Here is a 9,884-nt window from a genome sequence, read left to right on the forward strand (position 1 = left end):
AGGATGAAGTTGTCTCATGTATGTATGCTATGTTTGGAACATAGGAAGTATGCCTGAGATTTATAATACCTTAGGGATAACTGATACATCCAGAAATGCTCAGAATATATAAAAATAAAGGTATTCTAGGTTTTTACAGTTCCCCTAAACTTAGAGTTGACATTTCACTCCTCTGAAATGATTGAAAGTGGGAAAATAGCATGTTAAGCATTTACTTCTTTTTTAGAATAGTATAAAGAAAAAAACTAGCAACAAATAAAAAATATTCATATATTTGTTCATTTTATAGCAACCCTTTGAAATTAAAGATCGCTTCGCATTCCTTTAAGAAATTTACATACAAAAGACAACAGCAATATTTGACTCCCAGGCTAATATCGTTCACCTCCTGAGAATACACATAAGGCTTCAAGAGAAGTGATTTGAGCTTGTGCTGTGTCACCATAGTTGGTGGAAAAATACAAACAGATTCACTATACATGAAAATGTCATGAGTGATAAATGAGGGGGTTGTAGATGAAGAGATCATAGGAGATCATCTTCTGTGAAAAATGCTTTCCTTCATTTTTGGGAAATTGGAGTAGTAGAAATTAGATTAATTCTTGGTAATTTTGATTAAAAATGCTGTATATTAAAAGGAGTGTTCTTTTCTGTGACTACTTTCTACTTCAGATTCCTCAGTAAACATTAAGATGACAGTTAATTTCCTTTAATCAAAGCTTATCATGAAGACACTACAAAATGAGTTCTCAGAATAATTGTTCTAAGCTAGGATCTCCGTAAATCCAAAAGTTAGTCATGAATTATTAAATGTTACAAATGAAAAATAAAATATGCAGCTTTATTTTTAAAAAATAGAACTGCAATGTTTGAACAACAAAAAGAAATGATAATTCTGTGATATGATAGAGATGTTAGCTAATGCTATAGTGGTAATTATTTTACAATATATAAGTATCAGATCATCACACTGTATACCTTAAACTTGCACATGTTATATGTCAATTATATTTCAATAAAGCTGGAAAAAATAATTCAAGATTGATGGATATTTTTTCTCAGCACTTTGAGGAGATTTTTATTGCCTCCTATAATTTTAAGACACTTTATTTTTTTAATTTTAAAAGCGAAAAACAGAAACCTAAAAGTATACAGTTAATAGGTTGACGATGTAATAGGCTGAATTGATCCCCAAAAGATGTTAAAGTCCTAACCCCCAGTACTGTAAATGTGATCTTGTTTGGAAATAATGTCTTTGCAGATGATCAAGTTAGGAAGAGGTCGGTAGGGTGGGTCTTAATCCAATATAACCGTGTCCTTTCAAAAAAATTTAGACATAGTGACACGCATGCACAGAGAGAAGATGATGCGAAGACACACAGAGAACCTTGTCTCCAAGCCGAGGAATACTTGAGGTTACCAGAAGCTAGGGAAGAGGCATGGAAGAGACTTTCCCTCACAGCCTTTGGAATGAACTAACCCTTGAATACCTTGATTTTGGACTTCTTCCTTCTAAAACTGTGGAGTATTTCTGATGTTTAAGGTACCTGTTTGGTACAACACTTTGTTATGGCAGCCCCAGGAGATTAATCTAGACACATATTTTAATCAGCAGAAGTAAAACCAGGGAACACCAGCACCTCCAGTTATCCATGAAGTACCCTAGCATGTCTTTCCTGGGGTCTTTATGAGGCACTGCAAGCATTAAGTAGCAGTTCTGTAGACCACTATATAGGCCCACCATTTCCTCACTCCTTTCCTGTACTGGCTCTCCCCGACAAATATCTGCAGTGCTTACCAGGCAGTAGTTTTATTTCTGCTCGTGATGCTAGACGCTGTGCCCTCTCTGAATCATGACAGCTCCCAACTCTCTAGGTGAATACCAGTGGACATAGCCACTGATGTGCTGGAGTCCTCAGTATCTTATATTCCATGCAAAAGTACAAAGAAGAGCTCTTTCAATTCCTACTGTTGTATTTAACACCAGGCAGGTGTCCAGGTAGTGCCATCAGTGCACCAGTGACTCAGAAATGTCAACAAAAATTATTTTCTGTTTAATAAGGTCACACTATGAAGTCAGACTTATAATCCATGAGTTCCTGGTTTTTTTAAAATGCATTTTCCCGAGAGAATCCTCAAACCCCTACACAAAGACAATTTACCAAACATGGTAGTTGTTAGAAATGTCAGTAATTGAAAGAAATACACTCGGGACTTCCCTGGTGGCACAGTGGTTAAGAATCCGCCTGCCGGGCTTCCCTGGTGGCGCAGTGGTTGAGAGTCCGCCTGCCGATGCAGGGGACACAGGTTCGTGCCCTGGTCCGGGAAGATCCCACATGCCGCGGAGCGGCTGGGCCCCTGAGCCATGGCCGCTGAGCCTGCCCGTCCGGAGCCTGTGCTCCGCAACGGGAGAGGCCACGACAGTGAGAGGCCCGCGTACCGCAAAAAAAAAAAAAAGAAATAGACTCAAAGTGAGACCTCCCGAAAATATATATCAATGGCAAATAAGCACTGAAATTTGCTTGAAATCATTAGTCATTAGGAAAAATACAAACAAAAACCACAATAAGATGCTACTATATGGTTACTAGAATGGCTAAAATGAAAAATCACAAGACAGAGGGCTGATGAGGATGTAAAGAAATGTAAACCCTCATGCATTGTTGGTGGGAATGCAAAATATTGTAGCTACTTTGGAAAACAATAGAGAAGTTTCTTTTAAATATATATTTATCATATGACTCAGCTCACGCCTAGGTATTTACTCAAGAGAAATGAAAACATGTTCATACAAAAACCTGTTTGCAAATGTTTCTAGCAGCTTTATTCCTATAGCCCAAAATTGGAAATAACCCAGATGTCCATCCGTTGGTAAATGGATAAACAAATAGAACACTACTCATTAATAAAAAGAATAAATCATAAGTATATATGTAACAACATATATAAATCTTCAAAGCATTACATTAAGTGAGAGAAAGCAGAGAAGACTATATAGTATATGATGCCATCTGTATGATTTTCTGTAATAAGCACAATTCTAGGAAGAGAAATGTGATTGTAGTGGCCAGGGCCTGGGTGTGGAATTGGGATGAGGATTGATTACAGGGGGGAACAGGGAACTTTTTAGGGTGATGGACATGCTCTGTGTCTCCATTGAAGTGGTTGTTACTGTAAACACATATCAGTATTCATCAAACTGAACATTGAAAAGAAGAAAATTGTGTTATATGTATACTGCACTTCAATAAATAGCAATAAAAATTGGATTTTTACCACAATACAAGATCTCATAACAAGTCCTAAATCCCTGTAATCAAGAGCTGGACTAAAGTCATAATGACAGATGAAACCAGATTGTTACCTTGAAAGCAGAAAGTCTAAGAAATTCTATAGCTCGGTATTCCTATGATGGTAGCAGTAGGAACTGAAAATTCTTGGGTTTTGGTTTTGTTTTGTTTTTTGTTTTAGGAGGGGAAAGGGACTCTTCGAATGAAGGGGGTTAAGGAAGCAGCAACTATTTATTTTGTGTGAACAGTTATATAAACTCAACATAACAGTTATCTATAAAAAATACTTTGGAGAGAGCCTAAAATCCCATCTGCTTTTTAAGAAGTGTATCATGGATAGACTTGATCTGCAGAATTTTTGCAGATTTTTGGGAAGCCAATAATTTCCTCTCTATATAGGTATCCCTAATTCAGACTTTGGAAACTAGTGTTTCTAAATCTGCAACAAAATGATCCATAATTGAATCATGAGACACACAATACTTTTCAAGATGACTCCTTTTGAGTGTTGAATGTATGTAGTTGATACAGCCGCTAACAGAAGAAACAAAATTTGGCAGCTTTGAAATTTTAGTCAAATATGTAAGGCATTGTTTTATTTGATGGCATAGCCAAAAAATAGAGGAGTTCCCATGCTTCTTTTTAAAAATATTTCATGTAACCTAAGGAGCTATAAATCACTGGCTAAGATCTAAATAGATACATGGTTTGTTAGGAAACAAACAAAAAAAATCCCATGTTGAAAATAATGAGGAAAAAATAAAAACAAGCTTGTTTTCTCCATTGTTCTTTCATTGTTATTGTTGTTTCTTTAATTTTTTTCAGCATTTAAATAATATATCATACCTTTTTTTACAGATCAATACTAGATTAATAATATTTGTAATTTCAGGACTATTATGTTTTCTTATACCTGAATCTTCAGATTGTTCTTGAATAATTTAAATTGCATTTTCAGGTTACATTCAACTTTGTTCTGATTTTATTAATATTTGAAATTGTTGTTTGAAGAGGAAATGGTATGTGATAGTGGAAATGGTGAGTGCTTTTAAATGGGGAATCCTGGATAGTCAAATATTGGTTCAAATTCTAGACCTTCCAGTTATGGCTGTTTCACCTAGAAAGCAGTTATGTATGTTTTGCATTATCTTTAGCCTTAATTTCCTCATTTGTAACATGGAAATAAAACATTTTACAAAATTGTATTGATGATGGAATGATATCTTACATACTTAGCACTCAGTAAATGAAAGCTGCTGACTTACTTATTGATCCGTTGATTCATCTAGCTGTTCACTTACCCTTCCTTTATTTTCTTTTCTGCAGACAAAACAAGGTTCAAGTTCAAATTCTAGACTGATATTGTATTAACTCTGTGACTTTTGACAAGTTACCGACTTTTCAAAGTCTAAATTTTCACATACATAATAGATAACTTATACCGTAAAGGAATATTATTAATATTAAAGAAAGTATATGTAAGAATCTAGCTTTGTGCTTGGAACATAGTAGGTGTTCATTTATAATATTTGCTGCTATTTTAATTTTTAGACTTATACTACATAGATTGTTTTAAGATTTGACCTTTTTAAAATATATTTTTTGTTGTTTAAAACATATATTTTCCTGCATCAAAGCTACATCAGAAATTAAATGAAAATTTAATAGTTTTAAACAGATAATTGTCATAGTGATTTTTGAATAAAAGACAAAAATCTCTAGGAAAAAATAACACAAAAATTATTAATGGTATGTTTAAGACAAACTACATATATGAGCATTATACATATGCTGGAAATGACTAGTTTTTAAGGTGCTGGTCATGAGGTGTTTTGATAATTGACATTATTCAGATAATTATTCTAATACACGAAGTGTGTCAAAACCATGGATAATGAGTTTAGCATAACATTTTTATCTGCATTGGTTTGTTACTTTATCCATTGTTACTGAATACATTGTGGTTATGCATTGTTATTAATTGTATGCATAGAATTTTTAAAAAGTGTTCTTATGTAAATGAGATTATTTTACAGTATTAAAAGTACTATTTTCAGGGATTGTCACTTTTAACATATTTGTCTTATGAGATCAATTACTTAAGAGTTTTTTAAAAAATGAAACAGATCCCATTCGAAGTGAATATTTTTATTTTTAATTACTCATAGGATATCCTCATTAATCTATGATACTATACATTTTTCTTAGTAAAAGTTTTACCTCAAAATAACTGCTTATCCAAATCATACTTAAGTTGGACTTACATTTTAAAATAGATGAAAAGCAAGTATTTCCACAGAGATAATCTTAAAATACCTTTTTGTGGATCTGGAAATTAAATAGTATAAAAGAAAGAAGTAAACAATGCTACTTCTAAACATATTGCTGCCTCTGACATCAGAGGTAATTAGAGGAAATTAAGACAAGTGTATGGTATCATAGATGAATGAGGATACCCTATGAGTACCTCAAAATGAAAATGTTTATTTCACACAGGAGCTGTATTTCATATTTTCAAAAAATTTGAAGTACAGTTGAGCCTTGAACAATACGGGTTTGAACTCTGTGGGTTCACTTATACATGGATTTTTTTTTTTTAAGTAAATACTACAGTTCTACAAAATTCACAGTTGGTTGAATCTCAGATGTATAACCACAGATATGAAGGAACTACGTATAGGGAGGATTGCCTGTAAGTTATTCATGCATTTTCAACTGTGTGGAGGGTCAGCATCCCTAACCCCTGCATTGTTCGAGTCAACTGTAATTTAACTCAAAAGAAAAAGAGATATTAAAATATGGATAATCCCTATAAGATAAAAGCGTTCTCTCAAAAAAAATCGTTGGAAATGGCCTTGTTGATCATTTTAATTTGTAAGAATGCTTTAAAAAGTCACAATAGTACAATTAATTAAGGTAATTAGAGGAAATGATAAAGATAATGCAATGTTCAACAACTTCTAAAATTGCTGCTAATTTCACTTCTAGTTTTTACTAATTTCTATTCATACTGGTCTAATTTGTGCTTCACTTTTTAATGAAGAATTGTACTATTAAAGGCAAGCACAGCTCTAAGGATGAGATGGTTTGACTTCTCATGATACAGTTTGGGGTAAACTCCAAAAGGCTTAGTACTAACAGTGTCAACACCACTTACTTCCAGCAAACACAGTATCATACTTAATGTGAAAAAAACAATCAGACTTCTGTGGTGTGCCTTGCTAATTGAAATTCTTTCTATGAGGGCAAATACAACAGGTATTTGGAGCACCAAAATCCTCTGAACATCAAAGTTTCAAGCATTCCTTTAGATTGTAAATTTCTGATTTTTTACCTAAGAAGACACATTAGAATTTTCTTTCTGTTTTACTTGTTAGCATATACAAATAGTATATTTCCAGTTACATTTAGTTCAGAAAGCTCCCAAACTTGTTATCCTCCAGATCAAGCTTAAGATACTCAGTTGTTGCCCAACTTTTAGGTGTGCTCATTTTGTTTTTCACCCTTGACTTTGGAGGAGTTGGGCACATTATGATATTTCTGTTAGCTTGGAATGAGAAAGAAAAGCAGTTTAATTCAGGAAGTTTAATACTTGGTTCCCAGTTTTGTAGAATGTTATGGTTTACTATTTTCTTTCCACTTAACAGAAGGCATTTTGCTTCTTACCCAGATGCTGATCACAGATTTGTTACTGCCCTGAAAACATCCCTCCACTTAAAATTGCCTTCTTTTTTTCTAAATTTTCTGAAGAGCAAGGGAAATTTGTGAAATATCAAGAGAATAGTGATTTCTGCTTCTTTCAGAAAATCAGGGTAGGAAATCCTAGGCATAAAACATACAACCTACTCTTTATTTTTCACATCTTTGTTTAAAATAAATTAAAAAAATAATGGTAAAAAAACATACAAGCTAGTTTCATATTGGTTTATTTGATTTCTATTTATGGACAATATTTAAAGAAATTCTCCTTCGTATACATATTACTTTGGAAAATGAAAGTATGTAAGAATGCTAGTTGCTGAAGCTTTTGTGTTCTGGAAGAGTTCATGAGTATTTCTTTAAAGGTTGCCACAAAAGAAGAAAATTTATTTCCAACATTTTAAGCTTTGACTCTACACTGTAGGTCTTTTTTAATGACATAAATTAATTTTTCATTTGAGTTCTTTATTGAAAATTGGTCCACTTATTTGCTGAAAAGAAGCTTTAGTTTTGCATTTCTCTTTTATTGGTCAATGATTAAATTCTCCTGTGTTGTAATGTTTCACTGATATTCAAGAAATTCTAGAAAATTCATTAAAATTATATTATTTGAGTTGGACAAATGTAGACACTTGTACATGTGAAAACCTTTTCTATAAAAGTGTCTTTAAAAATTAGTAAAAATCAACTTAGAAACCTAGCATGCTTGGGACGTGAGTGAGTCCAGAGGAGAGAGGTACCAGGGGAGGCCAGACAAGGAGGCATTGGAAGGGGATTTGAATTTTATAATTATGATGAGGGCCAGTGGGCTATTTAAGAAAGGAATTGACAGGACTTGGACATACAGAACTGCGTGCTCTGTAAATGTAGCAGTGGTAGTGCTGCCTGTCTCTTGGTCCCCAAGCCAGAGCACAGGCTCCAAATGAACAATTCCTCCTCCACTGATGAAAGGGGTTTACCCACTCAGCTAGAGGTATGACCTTCTTGGCATCACTGTGAACTTCTTCTCACTGTCCCAGAGGCTTCAAATTAACATTCATGACCTATAAAGAGCCTGATTTCCCCAGGGTCATTGAACACAGTGTTTGGCCCTACTAGGCTGAAAGCCATACAGTATAAATTGTTTTGCTACCGTTTCTAAACATATCTACCTAACTGATTTACTGTGTTGAACAGATGCTCACCTTGAGTATGGGTATGTTCATAAAAATGTTTTTTAAAAAACATTTTAAAAAGCACAGTTTTATGTATGATTAACTTTTTCCTATCAAGATGCTAAAGGAAGATGTTGAAGTCCCTTCCTATTGTAAATTCATAGCAATGTATGAAATGATGTAGAGAAAAGTGTCGGAATGAACTTAATTACAATTGCCATCTTATAAGTCCAGACATGTAGGCTGTTGAAATTATAGTTCTGAGAAATTTGCGTGTAAAATTTTGATATGAATGTGCAGAGAATAAAACAGATATGGCGCACCTTGAACTTTTGAACTCACATAGTTTTTTATGTATAAATTTAGTCCAAAATATTACCCAAAATGCATCCTAGAGCTTGGAGATGTTTGGAAAAGAGAAGACCCCCTAGGGCCCAAAATTATTAGGTAGAGTCTGTAAATGGACACAGAAAATATAGGTTCGGGGGAAATACAGGAGAGCAAAAGCAGAATTTACAAATGGGGAGAAATGAATTTAGGAGAATTAAAAACAAAGGTAGAGAAAACTCTGAAAGGAATCTCAACATAGCATTCATGTGGGCATTGTGTTCCTCAATTAAAATTTTAAGAATGCAATATTGTTCCCAGCTGTCTGTCTCCCTTTCAGCACTACAGCTCAGTGACTTCCTATTATGGCCTCATCAGTTCTCTTCTCAGGAAGTAGTATTACGCTGATTCAAAGCTTAGTTGTTCAGTGAGAAAGCAGTTATATCCAGAATTTTTAATGTCTATTTTAATTTATAAGGAGTGATACAATTCTTGCCAAGCAAGTAATCTGAATTCATCAAGATTGAATTTTATTTTATATCTCTTGAGAGGTAGTGAACCACCCTTTTGGGGAGGCATACATTAGGATGATAGCCAACATCCATTCACTCTAAAGTAAAGCCTTGTGTATAATAAATTATTTGTCATAATTCTAGGGATGACATTTTAGCACTTACAAACACTAACTGTATTATATTCCAAGAATAAAATATTAAGCTATATCTTTAATGTCAAAATAATGTTTAAAGAAAAACTGTAACTGTAGTCTCTAATATATTAAAATGTGGTTTATTACATAATATTTTGTGTGTCAATCCCTACAAGAAAAACAACTTTTTAATATTCAAATCTTCTTTGGCTTATGCACAACAAGACTTGATAAAATATTTAAGAAGTATAAATATTTGACAGGATCTGTTTCCTTCAAATTAGTTTTTAATTAATTCAATAAGCATTAATTGATGACCTGTTGCATACAGTGCATTTTCCTGGTACTGGGTATATTTGATTTTTGTCCTGAGATCATGAATCAGATTTGTTCCTGGAGGATGTGATTTATTAAATGTTTGAGAGGTTTTTTCTTAATGTAAGCAAACTAAATAAGTTAACAAATAAATGCCTAAATTCCTAAAAAAAAAAAAAAAGTAGTATTATTTTGAGAAATTATGTAACTTCTCCAATCTCTAGTTTCTTCCATTGGGAAGAATACCTAGTTCAGAGTTAAATGATATATAAGGGCAACTGGAACATAGTAGGTAGTTAATAACTTGAGTTGATATGAATCTCTGCCCTCATGCATTGTATTATCCTGTGTACTCATAACCTTTAAATCTGTTATATTCTGGTCTTGGACTCCCTTTTCTGTAGCCTTATATGTTTAGATTAGATTAGGATAAAAATAGCATTATGTAAG

This window comes from Delphinus delphis, chromosome 4, assembly GCF_949987515.2.
Source record: "Delphinus delphis chromosome 4, mDelDel1.2, whole genome shotgun sequence".
NCBI classification, from domain to species: domain Eukaryota; kingdom Metazoa; phylum Chordata; class Mammalia; order Artiodactyla; family Delphinidae; genus Delphinus; species Delphinus delphis.